This window comes from Hibiscus syriacus, unplaced genomic scaffold, assembly GCF_006381635.1.
Source record: "Hibiscus syriacus cultivar Baekdansim isolate YM2019G1 unplaced genomic scaffold, ASM638163v2 tig00110912_pilon, whole genome shotgun sequence".
Taxonomy (NCBI): domain Eukaryota; kingdom Viridiplantae; phylum Streptophyta; class Magnoliopsida; order Malvales; family Malvaceae; genus Hibiscus; species Hibiscus syriacus.
The window spans coordinates 719504-745672 of NW_024062911.1; the positions used below are offsets into that span (position 1 = coordinate 719504).

Here is a 26169-nt window from a genome sequence, read left to right on the forward strand (position 1 = left end):
ACACCAAACGATCGATCTCTTTACCAAAAAGATTGATCCCTCGATGAAAAAGATCGATCCATTTCTTGCAACTATTGAATTATTTGAAAAAGATCGATCCCTTATACTTTAAATAATGTTTTTGGTTGTAGGTAACGGCTATAATAATCCTCAACGACTCTAAACGACTAGAATTAATAATATTATATATATATATATATATATATATATATATATATATATATATATATATATATATATATATATATATATATATATATATATATATATATATATATATATATATATATATATATATATATATTGCACAAGGTAAACAAGAACCATATTGAACAAATATCCCAAGTTTTGGATCAGTTTTGGGCGATTGGAACTCCACTAAAGTTGGTTCGAGTTAGGTGTCAGGTGATGGTGGTGAACTCAGATCAAGGATGGGGCAACCATAAAACTCTACCTAACCTATGCCATACCTAATGGCACATACTAAGTTTGGAGTCATATTGGATTTTAATCCCAATTTCATTCATTAAGAGTGAATAAAATTTGATTAAATTAAAAAAAATATTTTAATGAGGCGTTACACTTGATAGCACTTTTTAGGGGGACAAGTGTCATAGTTATGGGTGTTCATAACCAGATACCCCAAATGTCGTGTACCCGAAATTTCTGAGTACCAAAAAAATCTACTCATGCCCCCAACCCATTAAATTAAAGTTAGGTACTTGTAAAACTCAAGTAATCGTATTTTCAGATCATGGATACATGGTTCATATTTATTTTATTTATTTATTAAAATTACATATTTTAATAAAAAATCACATTAAAAAAACATAAAACTTATAATTTAAAAGTTCATAATACATAATCCTCACATAGAATCTAAAAATTTAAATACATAATTCAAAAATAAAACTTAAAAATCTAAAAAATTAAAGAAGTATAATAAAATTTAGAATGTTTTAAGGTTAAAAGAAATAAGTTAGAAAATAATATAGAATGTTAGAATGAAATAATTAAAAAAATAGAAATTTAGAACATTAAGTTGAAATAATCTAAGAAATCATGAATTTAAAATGATAGTGTGAAATAATTTGACAATGAAAAATATAATATAAATAAACAAGGAACTGGGTACCCATCGACTCGATGGGCTAGAAATTACGAATCGTGCCCCATAAAAATGAGCGGGCCAAGTGCATGACTCGTGAATTCGAATATTTTACAAAGAAGAAAAATCCAGTTATTTTAACTGGATCGACGAGTTAACGAATAATATATATCGAGTCGAGCCTATGTTCACCGGAAAACCCAGAGCGCACACCTAGGTAATAAATAGGGGGCACCACTGTCAGCTTAAGGAATAAATTCATTCTGTCAAACCTTGAACCATGATCCATAAACTAGTCAGACTTATGAAATGGTCCTAAAATATACGTAAGTTCCGATAAAAGAGAAATGATAAGCAAATAATGACCTATCATGCAAGCACATAATTTAAGACTCATCAATAATATTGATTTATTCAATTTTCTAAAAACATTTACCGAAAGAATTACATTGCACCTATCAACCTTCATCATCAAATGATTATGCAAGTTCTCAAGACTAGCATAAAAAATAAAGAATCGGCTATGCTATATTGGGCTTATTGTTAGAATTAAATTGATTATACCACAAATAATATGGGCAGCCATTTACCTTCTAAACTTGTATGTGATGCAACCCCCTTGATAATTTGTCAGGTTTGAGTGTACCTGATTCCAAATGCTCGAGAAAATCCATCATCACAGGATCAGTCCAAGGAGCACCTAGAGGAGCCTCGGCACCAGCAACCCACCCTAAATGCCCACCTTTGGGTGTCACTATCAACATGCAGTTTGGGTTTTCCTGACAAACAAAGAGGACATGTAAACTTGAATATTATTTCAAAGGATTACATTTTTTTCCAAGCAATTGCAGATTTACAATTATTTATTAAGGATAAACACACATTTATTAATAACACAATTTTTATACGCGGGTGAACACAAATAAAATCAAAGATTAGGCCCTGTAAACGAGCACGAATGAGGATATGTTCATGTTCATTTGTTTAACTTTAACCAAACAAACAACGAACATGAACAATTAAATGAATATAATTTCTTGTTCATGTTCATTCGTTAAAGAATTTAGCTTGTTCGTATTCGTTCATGTTCATTCGTTAAAATGATAAACGAACGTAGACGAACATAAATTTAAACGATTTAAGGATTTTTTTTCCAATCTATAGTGAAATGAAAGGGATAGTGAGTTGTTGGGTGAGAAATACATATGTGAATAAATTTAAACAAATATAAACGATCAAACATAACCGAACGTTCACAAACATAAATGAACCAACAAGCCTTTTGTTTGTATTCGTTCATTTACTTAAACGAACAGAAAATCTTGTTCATTTAATAAATAAATGAACTTCCCGCCAAATGGTTCAAGAACGGTTCGTTGAACGTTCGATTCGTTTACATCCCTACCAAAGAATGAATACAATCAGGGTTTTAAATAGCGTTCGCGGTCACATTTTCGGTCGCATCGCGTTTATCGCAGTTGCGGACATAACAGATGACATCGAGGTCACTGCAGGTGTCGCGGTCGTGATTTTTTTTTTAATTTTGCACAACTAATCTTAAAACATGATTATTGGCCCAATTTTACTTTGTTTTGGTGGTTATATATTCTCTAAAATAATCAATGTTTAATTCATTTTATTATTTTTGTTATGATACAAGGTAAATACATTATGTTGTAAGACATGAACCAAATTTGAGTGTTTGTTCAGTGATAGGAGCACGTCGTAATACCCTTGAAGACCCAAGTGTGATCCCTTCCGGCTATTTTTTTGGATTCAATTTGTTTTCCTTACATTAGAAGGTCTTTAGCTAAAAACCAAATATATAATAAAATGTTGTAAACTATTACCAAGTGGACTTAGCCCAGTAGTTTAGGTGTAATTCTTAAGGGAGCTCTAGGCTGCTGGCTTAATTGCCCATGTTAAGGGTGTTTAAATTTAGGTACTTACATTTTAGGTAATCGAAATGTCAGGTATCCGAGACTTTCGAGTCACAAAAACTTGGTTCGAGTCTTGGCCCGTAAGAGGCTGGTATTTGTAAACCTGGTTACACGTATTTTTGGTCTCATGTACCTAATCAATATTCATTTTATTTTATTTTTTAAAAAATCCACATAAGAACTAATAAAAAAAATTCACATAAAAATATAAAATTTAAAATTAGAAGTTTATAATACATAATATTTTTTTTGAGAAATGAAATGGCCAGCTCTTTATTGAAATTGAAAAACAAAATGATAAAAGTCCATGTTCACCGCACTAACTACATCCATTAAAGCAACAAAGTGAGAGACAACTGTTAGCATACTACTCGAAAAAAATACAAAACTCATCTTAAAACCGTTTGAATGAACATTCTAGAAAACTAAAAGAAGAAAATCCTGCTGGCCCTTCTTTCTCTCCAAACCAGAATCAAGTTTTGTTTTTTTTCTTTTCTTTTCTTTTGGATAAACGTATTGATTTTGTTGGTTAAAACGTGAAGAATGTACAAGGAGTGCCCACACCCAGATGAGAAACAAAGATTACAGTTGAGTAGGGAGCTGGGACTGCAACCCAGACAGATCAAGTTTTGATTTCAAAATAGAAGGATCCAGATGAAGGTGGGTTCAACAGTTACTTTTTCTCTTTTTCTATTTCTCCTCCTTCCTTCCTTCATCTTCCATAACAACTGCAGCAAAGTCCGTTAAGATCAGTAGTGGGTTTTTCTTAAGATATGGCAAATCACGGTTGAATAACGGTGATTGCTTCCCGTTATCGGCGCAATCGTCCGTTTTTTGTTTAGTTGCGGATGCAATCGACCGCGATCAGTGTGAATCCGTGACCCATCGCAAAAACTATGAATAACGGTTTCGAACGGTGGCACGACCGCAATATCATGACCCCTATAGCGTTTTCGAAATGCTATTTGATACCCTAAATACAATCAATAAAATATATAATTAATAAGAGTCCAACACCTATTATGGAAAGCCTCTCCTAATGTCTTATTGTAGGGATGTTTAGTTAGCAAAAAAGATAATAATCTTTTTCAAAATTTTATTCTTATATTTAGTTTGAAGTTATTCCCACCTAAGAGAGAAAATCATTATAAAGTGTAACACTTTTTTGTCACAGTTCTCACTATTTCCTTAACTATTTGTCAATTCCGACCAAAATTAGACATTATTGCTCCTGAAGTATTTCATGTGTTTTTATTTCTATTAATTATAAAATCAATAACATTAACTCTTAATCCATTCATCTTAAGCAACATGCAACCCTACATACAGCTTTAGAAATATAATAAACACAATATCAATAAAAACACATTAGATAATAAAGCACTATTTAAATGTGTGCAACACCATTTAAATGTTAAACAAAATATGAAATAAAAATATTTAATAAATTTATACTCCGAATAATTAGTTATCTAGTTATAAAATGCGACAAAAGATTGATATGAACAAAACCCCTCATTCCAAATGTAATATGATCCAAAAGAGTCGGTTTGGGGTAAAAATTACTATTGTTGATAAAAGATTATTACTATTGAGGGAATCATGTCAAACCAAATGTGAAATTGTAATTCGAAAAAGGATTATTACATGTCATAATCTTTTCCGCAAACCAAACACACTAGATGTTTCTTGATAGGTCAGATTCGCCAAACCATTAGTTATTGTTAGGTATGGCTCATAAATATACCAGTAAAGAGGACATGAGATGGAGCGGAGTGAGCGAAGCGAACATCAACTGTCCTTACAAAGAAAGTCTCGTTGTGGGGTTACAAATTATGTGGGTTGAGGGTGCGGGGGCGTAGCCCCCGCGGTACGGTACAGGGTTGATTTTGTAATTATGTACCAGGGTTTTCTATTATAAATAGAGATGTAACCTAGACCTAAAATATCATTGAATAAAATTCTAGCACCGCCTAGGCACCCGAGGACGTAAGCACATTGCCGAACCTCGTAAAATTCTCGTGTTCTTTCGTTTTCTTTACCCGTTTTCGCCAACAATTGGTATCAGATGTCAGGAGCAAAATTCGAAGTCGCGAAATTCGATGGTCAGGGTAACTTCGGATTATGGCAAACGAGGGTGAAGGATCTATTGGCGCAGCAAGGGATCTTGAAGGCTTTGCGACCTACAAAGCCGGCGTCGATGGATGAGGAAGATTGGGAAGAATTGCAGCAGCGAACGGCAGGAACCATACGATTATGCTTGGCGGACGAGGTCATGTATCACGTCATGCATCTATCGTCTCCAAACGAAATTTGGAGGAAGTTGGAAAGTCAGTTTATGTCCAAATCCTTAACGACAAAACTGTATCTGAAGCAGCGGCTGTATGGGCTGAAGATGCAGGACGATCACGATTTGGCGCAACACGTGAATGTCTTCAATCAAATCGTTTCTGATCTGGCTCGGCTTGATGTGAAAATTGAGGATGAAGACAGAGCGATGATTCTGTTGTGTTCGTTGCCTTCCTCTTACGAACACATGGTGACTACTCTTACATATGGGAAAGAGACTATCAACGTTGAGGAGATTACTGCAGCCTTGTTGGCTCACAACCAGCGGAAGCAGAATGCAGGGGAAAGCTCTCAAGCCGATAGCTTATATGTCAAGGGTAATCGAGATCGTGGACGGAAGCCAGAGAAGGCAGGGTCCGGGAAGCGGAATTCCAGATCCAAATCCAGGGATAAGAAGACGATTCACTGTTACAAGTGCAAGGAGTCGGGACATATGAAGCGAGACTGTCCGAAGTTGAAAAAGCAGACTGATGAGAAGCGTGATGGCTCATCCAAGTCTGTGAACGTGGTCGAGGATGATACTTCTGATTGCAGTGAGGGTGATATGCTTTCTATTTAAACGACACAATTGACGGATGCTTGGATTCTTGATTCTGGATGTTCTTATCACATCACGCCAAATAGGGAATGATTTTCGACATACAGGCCGGTTAATTCTGGTTCGGTTTATTTGGGTGATGATCGATGTTGCAATATTGTTGGTATTGGTGATGTCAGAATTAAGATGCACGATGGCTCCGTTCGGACGTTGAGTGGTGTTCGACATATCCCAGACTTGAAGAAGAATTTGATTTCCTTGGGCACTTTGCACAAGAATGGTTTTATCCCTAAGGCTGACGAGGATAGGGAAACCATTCGGATTGTTAAAGGAGCATTGACTGTGATGAAAGGCAAGATGACTGCAGGGAATATCTACAGATTGTTAGGGAGTACCGTTGCAGGTGGAGTTCACTCTGTTGAGTCCTGTGATGATACGACAAAATTGTGGCATATGCGCCTTGCTCATCTTAGTGAACGTGGTATGGCAGAATTACACAAGAGAAACTTGTTGCATGGTGTCAAAAGCTGTAAGCTCGATTTTTGCAAGTATTGTGTTCTTGGTAAAACGACTAAAGTCCGTTTCAAGACTGCGAAGCACACAACTCAAGGGGATTCTTGATTATGTGCATTCTGATGTATGGGGGCCTTCCACGAATCGTCTTTGGGTGGATCTAGGTACTATGTTACTTTTATTGATGATTTTTCACGGAAAGTTTGGGTGTATTTTTTGAAACAGAAATCTGAAGTTTTTGAGAAGTTCAAGCTGTGGAAAGCTGAGGTAGAAAACCAAACAGGACGAAAAATCAAGTGTTTGCGGTCTGACAATGGTACGGAGTACACAGATTCACAGTTCCTACAATTCTGTAAGGAGCATGGGATTCAGAGGCATTTTACAGTGCGCAAGACACCACAAGAATGGTGTTGCGGAACGAATGAACAGGTCGTTGAATGAAAGAGCCAGATGTTTGCGGTTGAATGCGGGGCTTCCCAAACACTTCTGGGCTGAGGCTGTTAACATGGCGTGTTACTTATCAACAGATCGCCAAGGGCATCGCTGGCTGGGAAAGTTGCAGAAGAGGTATGGACTGGTTATGATGTTAGTTTTGATAACTTACGGATTTTTGGTTGTCCTGCTTATGTGCATGTACCTGCTGATGAGAGATCCAAACTTGATGCAAAATCGAAGGAGTGCATTTTTCTGGGTTACAAGAAAGGTGTCAAAGGATTCAAGTTCTGGGATCCAGTTGCGAAGAAAAGTTGTGATTAGTAGAGATGTCTTTTTGATGAACAGTCTATGTTGCAGCAGAAGCAAGACACGACAGTGGTAGATTTCGAGCAGTTTCCAGTTGAGAAATCAGAAACTTCTCAACCGACTTCTGGTGGTTCCACTACGGATGATTTGCAGGATTATAGTCTCGCCAGAGACAGGGTCAGACGGACGAATATAAAGCCTCCGAACAGATTGGGTTTTGAAGACTTGGGTATCTTTTGCACTTTCTGTTAGCAGTGATGATCAGTTACTTTTCATGATGCCGTTACTAGTCAGGAAAACGACAAGGGATGGCAGCCATGGTTGAGGAGATGGAGTCTTTGAATCACAATCGCACATGGGAGTTAGTTCCCCTTCCTGAGGGTAAGAAGCCGATTGGTTGCAAATGGGTGTATAAGAAGAAACCAGCAGTAAACAGAAAAGAGGGGGGAGAAGTTCAAGGCTCGTTTGGTAGCGAAGGGTTTTTCACAGCAGAAAGGAGTTGATTATGATGAAATCTTTTCTCCTGTGGTCAGGCACACTTCAATCCGAGCAGTACTTGCATTGGTGGCTAGTTGGGATTTGCATTTAGAGCAGATGGATGTTAAAATGCTTTTTTGCATGGTGATTTAGAGGAGCAGATCTACATGCGGCAACCTGAAGGTTTCACTCAACCTGGAAACGAGCATTTAGTTTGCAGATTGAAGAAATCTTGTACGAGTTAAAACAGTCTCCGAGACAGTGGTTATAAACGGTTGACTCCTATATGATCAAGATTGGCTACAACCGATGGAGTATGATTGTTGTGTCTATGTTAAGAGCCTTGATGATGGTTCTTTTATTTTCTATTACTGTGTTGATGATATGTTGATTGCTGCGAAGAACATGGATGATGTTATCGGTTTGAAAAATTTATTGAGTCAGGAATTCGATATGAAAGATTTAGGTGCTGCAAAGAAAATTCTTGGAATGGAAATTTGCAGGGACAGAGACTCAAGGAAAACTGCGGCTATCTCAACGGGGTTATGTTGAGAAAATGCTAGAAAGGTTGCGATGAGCAGCGCGAAACCAGTTAGCACTCCATTGGCGAATCACTTTAAGCTCTCATCAGAACAGTGCCCTAGACAGATAAGGAAGCTGAAAATATGGCAAAGGTTCGTATTCTGCTGTTGGCTACTTGATGTATGCGATGGTATGTACTCGTCCTGATTTAGCTCATGCTGTTAGTCAAGTTTGTAAGTACATGTCTAAACCTGGTAAGCAAACATTGGGATGCAGTCAAGTGGATCTTTCGGTACTTAAAGGGTACTGTGGGACATGGAATTGTTTTTGGGAGTCAGCGGGATAATCCTTTGGTTGTAGGATATGTGGATTCAGATTATGCAGGTGACTTGGAAATAGAAGATCTACGACAGGGTATGTGTTTACTCTTGGTGGAGGGCTATTTGCTGGAAGTCTACTGTTCAATCTGCGTGGCACTATCTACAACTGAAGCTGAATACATGGCAGCGGCTGAAGCTGCAAAAGAAGCTTTATGGCTTAATGGTTTAGTGAAGGAGTTGGGTGTTCACAAGGTGGAGTTCAGTTGCTTTGTGTAATCAAAGTGCTATTCACTTGGCTAAGAATCAGGTGTATCGTGCTAGAACTAAACATATTGATGTAAGGTTCCACAAAGATCAGAGAGTTGGTTGCATCTGGAGAGGTTTTGTTTCAGAAGGTACATACTGATGAGAATGCCGCTGATATGTTCACCAAGCCAGTTACGACAGACAAGTTCAAGCATTGCTTGGACTTGTTGAATGTTTCGAGTTGTTAAAGAAGCAAGGTAACCCAACCCACATTGAAGTTTCCAAGGGGCAGGATATATCGCCAAGGTGGAGATTTGTTAGGTATGGCTCATAAATACCAGTAAAGAGGACAGGAGATGGAGCGGAGTGAGCGAAGCGAACATCAAACTGTCCTTACAAAGAAGTCTCGTGTGGGGTTACAAATTATGTGGGTTGAGGGTGCGGGAGCGTAGCCCCCGCGGTACGGTACAGGGTGATTTTGTAATTATGTACCAGGGTTTTCTATTATAAATAGAGATGTAACCTAGACCTAAAATATCATTGAATAAAATTCTAGCACCGCCTAGGCACCGAGGACGTAAGCACATTGCCGAACCTCGTAAAATTCTCGTGTTCTTTCGTTTTCTTTAACCGTTTTCGTCAACAGTTATGAACAAACACACTGATTTCTAGTAATTCTCCACGGAAACAGACCACAAATTTAATAGCAGAAGCTTGAAATTCTTGTAGTCATGGATGATCCATTCACAAAACATGTTAGGGATATTAAGCTAAAAGGTTCAGGAACTATGAGAGGCCCTTATTTCCCTAAGTTAGAACAAATTTTGTTAGGACACTTAAACTAATGCATATGATGTACAATATGAATATTAGAGAGAGAGAGAGAGAGAACACCTAGATGAAGACATAGATGACTAGCATGAATTAAAAGGGATGTGACAAATTGCTTTGGCGTTTTGTTCAAAGGAAAAAAAGGTTTGGAATGGATTTAGGGGGTCATTCAGTCAGCCACATATGCTGAGAGTCACACGTACCAGGGATTTGAATAACGGGTATCGTGTTCGTGTAATAGCCGTTTCAGACGGCATCTTTACCGTTATATGATGACTGCTATTTGAATAGCGGGTATCGTGTTCGTGTAATAACCGTTTCAGATGGCATCTTTACCTTTATATAACGACCGCTATTTCAATAGCGGACCACTATTTAAATCCCTGACACATACTATAAAAAGGGAGGTTTGTATCTGTTTCCAGTTGTCTTTGAGGGTTCACAATGATTGTTTTTCTGTCTTTTTCTTATAAATGGAAGACTATCAACGTACCTTGATAGCTTCCCGAGGAAGCCCTGGATGGTGCAATTGGATCATTTTCAGCCTGTGATAACACCGGATTTAAACATAAGTGGAATGTAGTGATCGACAAATTTTCTCATCAAACGTATCATGCAACTCCAATGCTTAAATCAACTGTTACATACACAATTCAGGTAACAAGCGCCAAAGACTACCAAGGGAAGTGAAGAATCTAACTAATATGTACAAGAGCCCTGAAATTCAGCTCTAACGATTCAGTTGAGCTGCTTAGATCGTCATAAGTTCTTCAAACAGCAAGCTCCAGACATTAGAACATGAATGGATGAGTGAAGGCATCCAATCTTTAACAATGTACAAAAATTTAAAACTACACATTGTAAAAAAACATTTTCAGGAAGTCATTGCGAATAAAATGAAACAAAAAAGGTTTTTTTTAATAGTCGGGTGACTACAAGGTAGTATCCGTTTAGAATTTTCTTAGCCTATTACAACGCGCGCACACCCTACTGATGCAACTGCTCAAACCTGGATCCTCTAGGGAGACACACTCCCTTTTACCACTGAGGCCATTCAATGGGTTTTAAAACAAAATACTTCAGTCCTCACTATTTGCATGAAAGATTAGTCTGTTGACAGACTTCAATTGATTTCAATAAAAGAATAGCCAGAGTACTGCTACTTCTATATTAGCATTAAGTGAGATGGACTAACAATAACAAAAGCAAAAAACACCATGTAAGAAAACAATTTGCCGGTGTCAAGGCTCGAAACAGCAACATTATAGAGAAGATATACAATAATAAGCTAGTAGCTAAGGAACTCAGGATACTTGGTTTTAGAATTGCATAAATATATCACCTGGATGCACAGCAATGGTCTTTGAACATGTTTTATGAATCACAACTTCCTGAATTAGAATAGTAGTCATCCACTGACTTGAAACCAAAAGAAACTGAAAGGCAAAAAAAAAAAAAAAGATTAATAAGCAATAATGTTTCATTATAGACCCTACACACCTCTTTCCAAAATGGGAATTTACAGTTAAGAGCATACCCCGTGTTAATCCTTCATCAAAGTCCCTAACAGATTTGCATTGGCAGCTAAGGGGATGTTAAATTCACCCTCCATATCTTCAAATAGGAGAGCATGCCTGAACACGAGATTACAGTGAAACTCAGGAAACTGGGAAATGAGGTTGATAAAAGCGGTACACTGGCAGGAGCATCATATAGAGAATTACTTCTTGAATATCTTGCAGAGGGCTCTAGCGAGAGCTTTGTCATAAACATTGTTAAAGCCCTTGTGGAAGTCCTCATCAGCAATGACCAAATTGAAAGGATTGCACAATGATACAGCACCAGAAAGGGGGCAAGCATGAGATTCCTGCAAGTAGAATGCAACCATAGGACAGGTGAAATGGAACATTGCTGTGAGAAAATGGAGAAATATGAAGCACAGATCAAACCAGAAAAAAAAAGAACTAAACTTAGAAAAAGTACAAAACATCCTCCCTTAAAGCAGTGAACTTAGAGCAGGTCAGCCGCAAAAACATATAAAAATTAGCTATCAAAGCAAAAGACTTGTATCAACCTCTCTAAATACCAAACATTGGGCTAAATGAACCGTAAACTGTCCCTACAAAGTTTTACTCTGGCTGAAAAGTTAGAATTTCCTATTGGATTCCATTTTCAAACTTATAATGAGGTGCTCAATCAAGAATTATAAAGACCTTTTCCTCTTTTGTACTCAAAGAACAACACGAAGTGAAAGCAAATGCATAAAACGAAATTGTCCGGAAGTGCTACAGAAACCAAATGCAGATGCCCCAAATAAAACACAAACAAGTGAAATCACAAAAAGTAAATAAATGAAGATAATCAGTGGACAATACCAACAACATAAGAGAAAGCAAGGAAAATTAAGTTGGTTTCTCATAACAAATACACTAACATTTTTATCAGTACGTCAAAAGTAACCAAATAAAGCAAAATATTTCATTATGAAAAGAATAATGAACATTTATGGACAGTTGTGTTGCCATCTTACATGACCAAGATATCGAACGAGAATGTTTGCACCAAGAGACCAACCAACAGCATACAAATTAGCTTCTGGGTATCTAGCCCCAACATGTTCGACTACTTCACGCGTGTCTCCAAGAAACGAAGCTGAATAGAACTGCATATATATCAGTTTCATTTAAATAATCAAATCAACACATATCTTTAAAAGAAGAAAACAACTCAAAAAATAACCCAATCTTCCAAAACTGTTCTTTTCGAAAAGAAGTTTGAAATCAAACACGAATAAAACAGAGAAAATGAGTACTATTATTACCTGGGGAGTTGTAACTGGACTTTCGCCACAACCTCGGCTATTGAAAACAACAACGCGCCACCCTTTACTGTTTGCTGTACTTAACATGTGTCTAACATATGAATCCTGGCTTCCTCCAGTCAGACCCGGCTGCAAAAGACCAAAAGTAAAAGTAAAAAATAAAAAAATTGAAGCTTCATGGATAACATAACTTATTAATAGTAGTTCTTTACAAAAGATTATTGTTACCAATAAAATGAGGATGGGAGAATCAGCAGGAAGACGGCGGTGGTCGCCGGAGACCCAGTCGAGGGAAACGGAGCCGCCGTCTTTGGCTCGGAGGCACTCACGGCGTAATCTGACTTGTGGAACGGAGCGGAAAAAGGAGGCGAAGATGGTCTCGACGTGGCGGTTCCAGGCGATGAGGGGGAAAGGGTTGTAGGGCAGGCGGAGGTTGGTGTTGAGAGCTGGAAGGAAGCGGTCACGTGCTCCGCCTATAACCTCTAAGGATGGGTGGTGATCGACCGTTGTCATTGTAGTGGTGGCAAAGTAACAGCCTATGATAGGCTGACGGATGTGGTGGAGGGAAAGAGAGAGAGAGAAAGTGGAGCCCAAAGGGAGTTTGGCCATTGGCTTTAAGTTTTAAGAGGACGGATGTTAATGGTAGAAAGTATAAGGATTATTCTATGGGTAAACTATACCATTGACCACCTAAATATTATTGTTTTTCATTTTGATTATTTTTTTGAAACATTTTAATCAGGTCACCTAATTATTTAATTACATTCAATTAAGTCATTACCGTTAACATTTAATAGAAGTACTAACGTGATAATTAATAATATTTAACCAAATATGTAATTATACTAATTTTATTAATTGTCACGTCAGCACTTCCATCAAATGTTAATTGTAGATGGTTTGATTGAATGTATTTAAATAATTATGTAATCTGATTGATAAAATTTCAAAAATAGTAATTAAAATGAAAAGAAACAATAGTTAGATACTCAGCTTATCCTTTTTATTTTATATTTTTAGGAAGGAAAGTAAAATGGATTAAGCCAACAAGAATCGCGTGCTTTTATTAGTCCGTGTAAACAAACATGACCTACCTTCCAAGTTTGTTTTTTGTTAAACAATATTGTCGGTCCCTTTTTTGTTAAGTTTATTGGATTTTGGTTATTGATTTTAAAAAATTGCATTCAGGTCATATTTTTGTTTTCAATCTGTATTATTTTAGTAATTAAACAGTTGACTGTTGTAGTTTATTGATGTAGCATGTCAGAAAAAATGGTTAATTTTTAACTTGACTCTATATTTTAAATAAAATATTAGTTTGATCATAAACTTTAGATAAAATATCAAATTGACCCATGAGTCCAATTAAAGTCATCATCACCAACCACCACTAATCATTGTCTTCATTCACTATCAGTTGTCATCACCGATCATTTTCGACTATCATTACTGACGACCAATTTATTAAAATTTTCAACTCACACTTTTTAACCTCATAAACATGAATTCAATGTTTGGTTCACTGAAAAATGACCTGAACTCCACAAATCTAGTCTAGAATGCTTCAATTTTTTTTTAAAAATAAATTGTAATATTAAATTTATAATTAAATTCTTTTAAAAATAAGGCACCAAAAATTTAAATCTATACCATTATTAGGGGTGTAAATGAACAGAGCGTTCGATGAACTATTCGTGAACCATTCATTTATGTTCGTTTGTTAAGTTAAATAAACGTGTATGAACAAAAAAATTATGTTCATTTAATAAATGAACAAATACGAACAGAGGTGTGTTCGATTCGTTTATGTTCAAGAACAAGCTCATTGATTGGGTTCTCTTTTTCCTTTTACTTTTTTACATTTTAAATATTAGTGAAGACAAGGAATAAATTGAACATATGATAAAAGTTAAAAATTAAACTATGAATTTTAAGTAGTTTAAACATTAATGGTGTAATTTTTTTTTCATTTTTTAGCTTGCAAATGATAGGGTAAAACTAAAAAGCGAACATATAAACGAACAATAAATGAATAATAAACGAATATATTCGTGAACAATAAATAAAAGAACATGAACACCTTCAAAAATATATAAACGAACATGAACACGATATTAAAAATTTTAGCGGACACAAATCAAACATGAACACCTTCAAAAACAAACAAACAAACACGAACATAACTTTGTTCGTTCAAGCGTGATTCATTTCTCTAACTGTTATACGCTCATATCATAATGATAATAATTTAATTTAGGATAACTACATATTCAATCACCCAACTATCACTTTTATTCCGTTTGGTCACCCAATTATTTTTTTTTTCAAAATCATCACTAACTTTACATTTTGGTTTCATTTTGGTAACATGTCGTTAAAAAATTAACAAAACTATTGACATGACATTTATTTTTCAATAATGACATGAAATTATCTTATGGTGACACATCAATAATGTCATTAATGTTTTAATGGCGAGTAACCAAAATGAAATCTAAAAGCAACGTTAGTGATGCTTTTGAAAAAAATTAATTGAGTGAACAAAATGGAACAAAAGTAATAATTGGGTGCTAAATATGTAGTTTATTATTTAGTTTATATAATTTTGTCAAATTATATATCATGTGTAGTTTTTAGTTTTACTTTTTAATATTTTTCTATTGTACAAGGTATTTTTTTTGCTCTCCCAGTTCCAAGGTTTTATCTTGATTAATCCGAACCGACCTGCATCGTGTCACGGATATAACGTCTAGTCCCTATTGTTACGCTGTGCGACACTTGAATGGGACAACTCCCAGACAAGTCAACCTTTCCCAAAATATATCCGAGCCTTATATTAACTTGTCTTAAAGCCAAGCCACATTGACTAAGAATGATCCTTCAGTTCATTAGTCGATCCTACAATAACCTGTCTAAATAGACAAGCCACATATTAGTCCCCAAGCCATAACATAATCCCAAAGTCACAAATACTCTGGGAAGAGAGATCTTGCGGGGCATAGTGGATGCTAGGTTGCAACCCCACTTATTAACCAAGAGCGCGATATGGGGCCCATTGGCCCCAAACCATCCCTAAGTGTCATCTTAGAGAGACATTGTACCATCCGCTTAGTCCAAATGCCCATACACCTAGGTTCACATAAACCTAGGAGAAGGTCGCTTACACCATGGTAGCTCCACATGCTAGCTCAAGGTGAGGGGGATGGTGGAGACCCAACGCCAGGTCACTTCCCCCTAAAGAGCTAAAGAAACTTACCAGATATAACACCAATACACGTTGGAATGTTTGAACTGAGACCATTACCTTGAAATGACCTCCATCTTCATTCTTTTAGTTTTTTTCTTAGCTCACAATCGCATCTACTCGGCCCACCATCAGTTTATTGTCAGGGTAATCTCATGGAAATGAGATGTCCCTGACATCCTCCACCACTCACTTTAGTCGATGTCCTCATCGACACAAACCATATCTTAGTTACCTTATTGCATAGAGTTGACCCTTATCATGAGACCGTCGCTTTTCCTCACGAACTAAGATCATGATTCGTTCCATGTAACACCAAACTCATAGCTTTGGATAGAGTAAACCCACTTACCTTCTTTTTCTCTCATTGTCATTGAGCTTATTCTTTCTAAGGATATAACCTTAAGGAACCACCATTGTTATGTCTAACATTTTGAACATCATCACATATTCTAAACCATATGACACATCACTTGGTGTGTTACCCCTTGCGTACCTATCGCTTTGCGACATCTCAAATGATGTGTCACATCTGACAAGATCTAGGTAATCACTCCCAAAGGTACCATATTGGCTCAAAACATATGGGTACTCAATTATGTTAGACATGTCCCAACCCAATTCCTCTCGGCCCTTTATAAACGCCACGCCTAAACTTGGTCCATCGGGCTCACGATTGCTCACTTGCAGCATCCTTGACAAAGGATAAAGGCTTACCCACTTTTATTATTGTCCAAGCCTACCTTAATAGTAACGATATACCTGCTCAAACACTAAACATCATACCACCACTAACAAACACATTTGTTATCCCAATAATTATAATACAACTCCAAATACACCATCTCAAGACCATTTGCTACTATAAATATAACACAATTCCAAATACCTTATACTAAGATACCAAAGTACCTTAGGTTTACCATCCTTTATGATTCTCCCTTGTTAACACCATACCAAGTGATTTTCCTTGCTCAAATCATTATTTTCGAATCCTCATCCTGTAGCTCTGTCTTCTCCCCCCACTCGTTCTCATGAAGGCCTCGATATGAACATCCTTCTACCTTATTCTCTTGAATTGTACACTTAATCCACACATGTGCGCCTCGATCTTCTCTCTCACCCAACTTTTGGTGACGTCCTCGTCACAAGTCCTATCATGCTTTATGGTATTTTCCCTACAATCATTAAAATGTTAAATAATATTTTATTGACACAATTACCTCTTTTTACCCTTTAGCCCCGAACTTAGTATATTAGCCACATAGATGGTTTGTCGGCATAAATAGTCAATTCCCATATGTATAGTGATCCATTTGATCTGGTCACCTAGTAACCTGCACATTATTAGTGTCACCATCAAGACCTTTTGCAATTCGATGATTTTCTCAACCCATTTTTGCTCTCAAAGATCCTCAACATTGTTATGGTCCCCTGACCCATTAACTAATGTTCCTGATTTCCTCAAAAACCCAATGAGCACCAATATTCTTAAAAGAACGAGCTTCCTACACAATATAAAGAAATTAAGCATCATATTGCCACAAAGAATAAGAACCCATGCGTAAAGATTATAAATCAACATCCATTGTGCCATCAAGAACAAACTCTCCTACACGAATATCTAACGAGCACCTCTGTGCCCAAACAACATGCGCCCCTGTGCGAATAATACAACGATGAGCCCTTACGTTAACTTCACAATTTAAGAACATTTATGCAAGATCAAATTATTCCACCTTCCTACTCCACAAGTTAGAGCGCTCGACGTCAGATCAGGTCATCCTGCCTAATCCCCTCTGGAAGCGTTCGACATCTGTCTCCCCTACTTACTCCCAACGTTGAAGCGCTTTGCATGATATTAAAGCACCCTGCCTACTCCACAAATTAGAGCACTGCCAAATCTGCCCTGTTGCTCAGCGAATCAACCACCTTATTCTTTTTCCCTAGTTTATGCTCAAAGTTGAGATCAAACTCTGCTAGAAACTATTGCCAACTTTGATTGTGTCAAAAGTGGCTAACTATTGTATTATTTATCTTTACCACAAAAATTGGAACCCAGTAGGTAATGTATCCAAATCCTCAAAAAATGAATTGTTGCTATAAGTTCTTTCCTAGTGACATATATCTCACTTCAGTCTCATGTAGCTTTATACTCTCTAATGCCAAGGGATGTCCATCTTGTAATAGTACCCCTCCATTTTCGTAATCTAACACATCCATCTCTATTTCTAGAGGTTTTTTTTCTAGATCTGGTAAGGCAAGAATTGGCTCACTGATCACCACCTCTTTAAATCATCAAAGGCTTCCTTATATTCCTTTGACTAAGCCCACTCACTACCTTTCTTCAGTAAAACAGTGAGTGATTTTACCTTACAGGAATAGTCCTCCACAAAACATTTGTAATAATTGGCTAAACCAAGGAAATATCTGAGTTCACTAACATGTTGTGGGGTCGGCCACTCCTGGATAGCCTTTACATTCTCTTTATCCGTACGAATGTGCCCATGCTCAATGACATGGCCTAAAAATTAGACTTGGGTATGGATGAAAACACATTTCTCATTATTCATAAACAAATGATTCTCTCGCAATCTCACCAACTCCATTCGAAGATGCTTCTAATGCTCTTCCATAGAAGTGCTAAATATCATTATATCATCCAAATAAATAATTATGAACTTACCAAGGTAGTCATGGAACACCGAGTCACACAAGCCGTTTTTGGTTCATCCCCTTCGACCGCCCACACTTGATGGTATCCCAACCTGAAATCCAATCTAGTGACATGCTTGGCATTACTCAGCTAGAACTGTAAGGCAGTTATGAATCGGATGGTGTTAGGACCGTCGGCGCACCCCATGGCGTAACAGAAACAAAACTCGACGGTCTCACCAGCGATCCAAGTACGTAAAACCGAAATCGGGAGGAAGGGATATGAATACTTACAACGGGTTCCTTAAAAAAATAGCAGGGACAACAACAGCTGATGGTGGTATCGATCGGTTCGAATCGTAAGTCTCCACATAATTACATCTCGGCCTCTACTCAGTTCACCCGATTGAGAGCAATATTTATTTTCCCCAAAACTGTTTTTGAGAAAAACGGCTGAAGATTATGTGTGTACATAAAAAAACGACTGCTAGACCTAACACATCCTTTTATATCCGAGTTACCCAAATCATATTAGGTTATTATTATTATTTTAAATTAATTAAATCTTTATTTAATTAATTAGAATTAAATATTCAGGATTATTAAAACATATGTATATCAAACATACATATATTAACTCTAGATGTATTTCAGTAACGTATAACAATTGTACATCCTTGCTCGTTTCAATCCTAGGATGTGACCCTGTAGGTTCTTGTAACGTTAGCAGTAATTATTAGAACAATTCTAATATTACATACAATGAGTGACATCTAGCAATATATCATTGTCACCTAAGTTACAAGAAAATATGATTCGACATATCACCTTGGTGATTAACTCTTTTATGTATTACATCCTTATGTCTTTTATATCTAGAATAGACACAAGTCTTGAAATAGTCACACTTGTATAGCCCATCTATTGTTTCTTGATATCTAGAGTAGACTTTAATTAACGAATAGTTTGTGATATCTCATATCATATTATTCGAGCATGGTCATGCGTTTCTAGTCTCACTTAATCAAGTGGCATGTGATATATTTCTTATTATGTAGGAATGACAAATCATATCTTAATCATACACACCCACTACAAATATTGAGATATATTCAATAACAGTCTTTATAGAGCAACCAATTACGGAGCTTGTTTAATTGCATCAAAAAATACAACAATATATATTGGAATAATATTGATCTCAAGTCTGAGGATCATACATATAGTCATCACCATGAGCAATGTTATGACTGCCACATAATAATCCAAGACATATGCTTATGGTGGGTCAATCCAATACATTGTTCTCTAATAATGTAATCATGTATCAATTCTGACATCTCTATGTCAATGACAACTCATTGTCATCAATCAATAACATGTTAGTCTTAAGCGTATTATTATTGTCCATGCCCATAATAATACTTTACTAGGGATCTTTTAATAATAACAATTATGTCATTATATGGACTTTATTATCTTCCAGTTTATGTTAAACACATATATATAACTGAAAATAATAGTGGCAATGCCTTTATTCAATAAAATCGGTAAATGTAAGTATTATTACAATGATCATATGATTGGTCTTTGGGCATACCCTAACAATCTCCCACTAGCACTAAGACAAATCACTCACATATCTAATACCGAGTGACTCAGTGTGACGATCATGGCTCTGTTGTGTAAGAGGCTTCGTCAAGGGATCAACAATGTTGTCATCCGTGTGTACCCTCCATATTTCCACATCTCCTCAATCTATGATCTCTCGAATGAGATGAAAGCACCTAAGAATATGTTTGGATCGTTGATGAGATCTGGGTTCCTTTGCTTGTGCAACGGCTCCATTATTGTCACAACAGAGTTCTACAACATTTGATATGATGGGAACAACCCCTAATTCCAATATAAACTTCTTGATACAAACAACCTCTTTTGTTGCTTCACTAGCTGCAATGTATTCAGCCTCTGTTGTAGAATCAGCTACTGTGTCTTGCTTTGAACTTTTCCAGCTCAAAGCACCTCCATTAAGACAAAACACAAAACCCGATTGCGATCGTGAGTCATCCTTATCAATTTGGAAGATGGAATCAGTATAACATTTTATACTATGTTCTTCCTCCCCTCCATAGACAAGAAATTTTTCCTTAGTTATTCTTAAGTACTTAAGGATATTTTTAACCACAACCCAGTGATTTTCACCAGTGTTTGCTTGATACCAACTCGTCATGCTTAGAGCATACAATACATTTGGTCGAGTACATATCATGGCATACATTATAGAACCAATAGCCGAAGCATATGGAATCTTATTCATCCATTCTCTTTCTTGTGGAGTTGAAGGACACATTTCCTTCGAAAAAAATGCCATGTCTCATAGGCAAAAATCCTTTCTTGGATTCTTCCATACTAAACCTTTTCAGCACTTTGTGTATATATGTACTTTGAATCAGACCTAGATGTCGTCTTGATCTATCTCTATAGATCTTAACTCCTAAGATATACACTGCCTCACCCAAATCTTTCATATAGAAACAACTACCTAACCAAGTCTTAACAGACTGTAAAGTAGGTATATCATTTCCTGTAATGAATATGTCATCTACATACAAGATTAGGAAAGAAACAATGCTCCCACTATCCTTCTTATAAATAAAAGGCCCATTTTCATTTATGATAAAACCAAATTATTTGATTGCATCATTGAAACGAAGATTCCATCTTTGAGAAGCTTGCTTTAGTCTAATAGACCTCTGTAGCTTACAAACCTTTCTCGCATTTCCTAGAGCGAAAAAACCTTCTGGTTGTGTCATATACACATCTTCTTCAAGTTTTCCATTAAGGAAAGCAATTTTGACATCCATTTGTCAGATTTCATAATCATGGAATGCAACTATTGCGAGCAAGATCCATATGGACTTAAACATAGCTACAGGGGAGAATGTTTCGTCATAGTTTACACTATAAACGTATCGAAAACCTTTAGCAACTAATTACCCCTTGTATGTTTGTACATTACCATACATGTTAGTTTCCTTCTTGAAAACCAATTTACACACTATAGGTTTGACCCTTTCAGGTGGTTCAACCAAAGTCCACACTTGGTTTACTGACATGTAATCCATCTCAGATCTCATGGCTTCAAGCAATTTCTCATAGTCTGGGCTAGACACTACCTCTTGATAAGTCCTAGGCTCATCTTGATCCATAAGAAGAACATCTCCATGTGTAGTAACGAGAATCCAAATCTCTCAGGTGCACGGTGTTCTCTTGTAGATCTGCGTAGTGGTTGTGTTTCTAAATCTGTTAATGATTCCTCAACAAATTGTGAAACATGCTCAACTTCAAATTCATTGATCTGTTGTTCTTGAACTTCTCCAAGTTCAATATTTCTACCCTTCCCTTTCTTTGAGAGAAACTCTCTTTTGAGAAGAACTCTTGTTCGAGCAATAAACACTTTGTTGTCATTATGATTGAAGAAATAACTTCCCTTAGTTTCTTTAGGATATCCAACAAATATACACTTATGAGATTTAGGTTCAAGCTTTGTAGACATCTGATGTTTTACATAAGCTTTACAACCCTAAATTTTCATAAAAGGCATACTAGGACGCTTCACAGTTGATATCTCATATGGTGTTTTTTGAACTGATTTAGATGGAACACGATTTAGTGTGTAAGTGGTTGTTTCAAGTGCATGTCCCCAAAAAGAAGTCAGAAGATAACTAAACTCATCATCGATCGAACCATGTTTAATAATGTTCGATTCCTCCTTTCAGAAACTCCATTCCACTGTGGTGTACCAGGTGGTGTAAGTTGTGAGACAATCCCACATTCTTTCAGGAGTTCATCAAACTCTATGCTTAAGTATTCTCCACCTTGATTTGATCGAAGTGCTTTAATACTCTTGCCTAGTTGATTTTGTACTTCATTTTTAAATTCCTTAAACTTTTCAAGGGCTTCAGATTTATGGCGCATAAGATAAATATACTCATACCGATTGAAGTCATCGGTGAAAGTAATGAAGTAATATAATCCACCTTTGGCTTGTGCATTCATTGGTCCATATATATCGCTATGTATTAACCCCAATAAATCACTTTCTCGCTCACTTTTACTATTAAAAGGAGTTTTAGTCATTTTTCCCAACAAGCAAGATTCGTATACATCATATTGTTCGAAAACAAATGAATATAAGAATCTATCTTTATGGAGTTTTGATATGTGTTTAACACTTATATGGCCTAAACGACAATGCCAAAGATAAGTTTGATTCGAGTCATTTGTTTTTGATCTCTTAGTATTTATGTTATAAATTGTGTTTTCTTGATCCAAAATACAAAGACCATTAACCAATTATGTCGAACCATAAAATACACTATCGAGATAAAAAGAACAATAATTATTCTTAATAATAATCTCAAAACCAATCTTGTCCAAACAAGAAATAGAAATAATGTTCTTAGTCAAACTAGGCACAAAATAACAATCAAACTCGTAGGTCTACGTCTCCTTTAGCCAGATTCCTTCTCTTTTGCAGTCCCTGTATGAAAGTACAAATATGAGAACCATAACCGATATCTAATACCCAAGAAGTAGATGTTGACAAATTAACATCAATAACATAAATACCTGAAACAAACGTTCCGTTTGCTTTTGTCTTCTTACCTCTTCAAGGTAAACAGGGTAGTTTCTCTTCCAGTGTCCGGTCTTATCGCAATTGAAACATTTTCCTTCCTTGCTAACTTCCCATTTGGGTTTCAATGCATTTTTCGCTTTTGGTTTGGGCTTACCATTACCCTTAGACTTTTCCACTACCTTTTTCTTTCCTTTTCCTTTGTCCTTGTGGACCATCAGAATGGGCTTAGGTCCAACATTTTTCTTGTTACTTTCAACAGTTCGTAACATGCCAAGTAACTGTGGAAAAGTCTTGTTAATTTCATTCATGTTGAAATTACGGACAAATTGGCTAAAGCTATCTAGAAACGATTGCAGGATAACATCGGTAACCAATTCATCTTTGAGAGGAAATCCCAACTTTTCCAACGTTTGGATGTAGCCCATCATCTTGATGACATGAGCTCCTACAAGAGTTCCCTCTGCCATTTTGCATTGAAATAGAGCTTTAGAGGTCTCATATATCTCTTGACGTGATTTCTCTTCATATATTTCTTTAAGATTTTGAATCATTTCATATGCAATCATGTCCCCATGTTACTTCTGAAGCTCAGGAGTCATGGTGGCAAGCATTAGTCATCCAACATCTAACATATCATCCATATGTTTATTGAATTTATCTTTGTCAGCTCTTGAAGCATTAGCTGCCGGTTCATCAGGAACATGTTCTTCAATGAGATATTCATTCCTTTCCTGTTTGAGAATAATTCTCAAATTACAAAACCAGTCAAGGAACTTCATGCCATTAAGTTTATCCTTCTCAATGAGTGATCGCAGTGATAAAGTATTGTTCGCCATTAAATCTACAACAATGGAACTATTAAATAAAGTAAATTTACTGAATTCAAATTTATAATTAGGTATTTATTTACAAATTACTCCCACTATTTTATTCAAAATTAAAAACCCTCTCTGTTTTAATTTCAGAAAAATTCAACAAAATTTTTTCTATTGGGCGAGGATCCATAATACATCAATTTCCTAAATCAGCTTTGGCTTTTCTTTTAGGATAGTGATTATTTAGGTAAGTAACACTTTACTAGTTGAATCTCATGTAACTCCTCCTTTTGGTGAACAACTCTTGTTCAAGTCATCTCATGACTTATCCAAATATTTAACCTCTAGGTTTCTAATCCTATTAGAATAACCTAGCTAAGTTATTACCAATATCTCAACCGGTGAATATCACTTGCTTATTCTTCGCATTTAACCAAGATAGATTTATGTGCCAATACTTTGGAAAAGCCCACACAATATCGATCGAAGCCTTAATCAGGGTACACATTGGACGGTTAAGTTAACTTAGATTATAAAGAGGGATTTGCGTAATTATCTCATCATTTTTCGTTTTAATATTACGCCCTTATTGATCTCATCAATATTTATTCTTATTTTATCATTTGATGCATTGCATACATAACAGATATAGCAATAAATAAGATGCAATGGTTATAGCCCAAAAACAATGACTAAGGTGGCACATCCCAAGCCAATGGGAGAACAAAAAAAAACTAAAGCCTAATACTGCTCTTTAGGTATCTTCTCACCATTCTTATGTTCTTTGTGAATCTTCATAGGATTACAATTTTAAAAGAAATTCGTTTTACAAACGAGAGAGTAAGATGAGAAGAGAAATACAACTGAGATATAGAAAAGGCACGGCTCGCAGACCGTATTTCAAATTAAACCATTGTAAACTTGAACATAACCATGCATGTCAAACACCATACAAAACAAACATATCATATATATACACGTTGTTACACCTTTGTTAAAATATTAATATGGGCTTTTAATCTGTGCTGCTGATAAAGGGTCAAGGAGCGATCTGTGCTTTAAAAAAATATTAATATGGGATTTTTATGAAAATCAATACTTCCGTTTCTATAGAAAAATCTCACGATTTGATAACACTTATCAACAAATCATGTTTTTGGGATTTTCAATCCCGAAGGTTTTCTACATCAGAACAACCATTGTTTCACTACCAAACACGATCTACTATCGCACACCCACGGATCATCATGTCAACAATTGACATATGGATTTCGTAAAATTATTGTAGCAACACATAGGTTGTAAAAATAGATTAACAAGTTAATATATATTTATCGTTGTGGTTATTAAATCGAACAATGATATCATGTATATTTACCGAAAATGATAAAACTAGAACATGCATCTCATACATATCGCATTAACCAGGAATTTAACCCAAATTTGGATTGTACAAGTGGATCTGATACCACTTTTGGGACCGTCGACGCACCCCATGATGCAGCGAAAACAAAACTCGACGGTTTCACCAGCGATCCAAGTACGTAAAACCGAAATTAGGAGGAAGGGATCCGAATACTTACAGCGGGTTCCTTGAAAAACAAGGACATCAACAACTGATGGTGGTGTCGATCAGTTCGAATCATAAGCCTCCACGAAATCACATCTCGACCTCTACTCAGTTCACCGGATTGAGAGCAATATTTGTTTTACCCCAAAACTATTTTCGAGAAAAACGACTAAAGATTTTGCGTGTACATCAAAAAAGGCTACTAGACCTAACACATCCTTTTATATTCGAGTTATCCTAATCATGTTAGGGATTTGTATTATTTTAAATTAATTAAATCTTTATTTAATTAATTAGAAATAAATATTCAGGATTATTAAAACATATGTATATCAAACATACATATATTAACTCTAGATATATTTCAGTAACGTACAACAATTGTACATCCTTGCTCGTTTCAATCCTAGGGTGTGACCCTATAGTTTCTTGTAACGTTAGCAGAGACTAGAGATCTTTTAATAATAACAATTATGTCATTATATGGACTTTATTATCTTCCAGTTTATGTTAAACACATATATATAACTGAAAATAATAGTGGCAATGCCTTTATTCAATAAAATCAGTAAATGAAAGTATTATTACAATCATCATATGATTGGTCTTTGGGCATACTCTAAAAGATGGAACCCATTCTAGATGGCTCAGGCTCGCTATCTTCTGTGAGAGCATTCACTTGCACTATAACATTCGTTGATGCCACCATGGCATTAAAAGCACTTCATTGTGAACACTCTCAAACCCGATGAAGCCCATTACAAATGGAACACTTTAATGAGGGTCTATTCCCTCCATTGCTCGATCTAGGACAAGCAAGGACTCTATTTTGGGTTGGGT

General features: G+C 36.1%; 1 pseudogene; it reads right to left on the reverse strand.

The window, feature by feature from the left end:
• Nucleotides 1-1693: 1693 nt before the first annotated feature.
• Nucleotides 1694-13039, reverse strand: LOC120146345 (annotated as a pseudogene).
• Between the last annotated feature and the right edge of the window lie 13130 nt (nucleotides 13040-26169).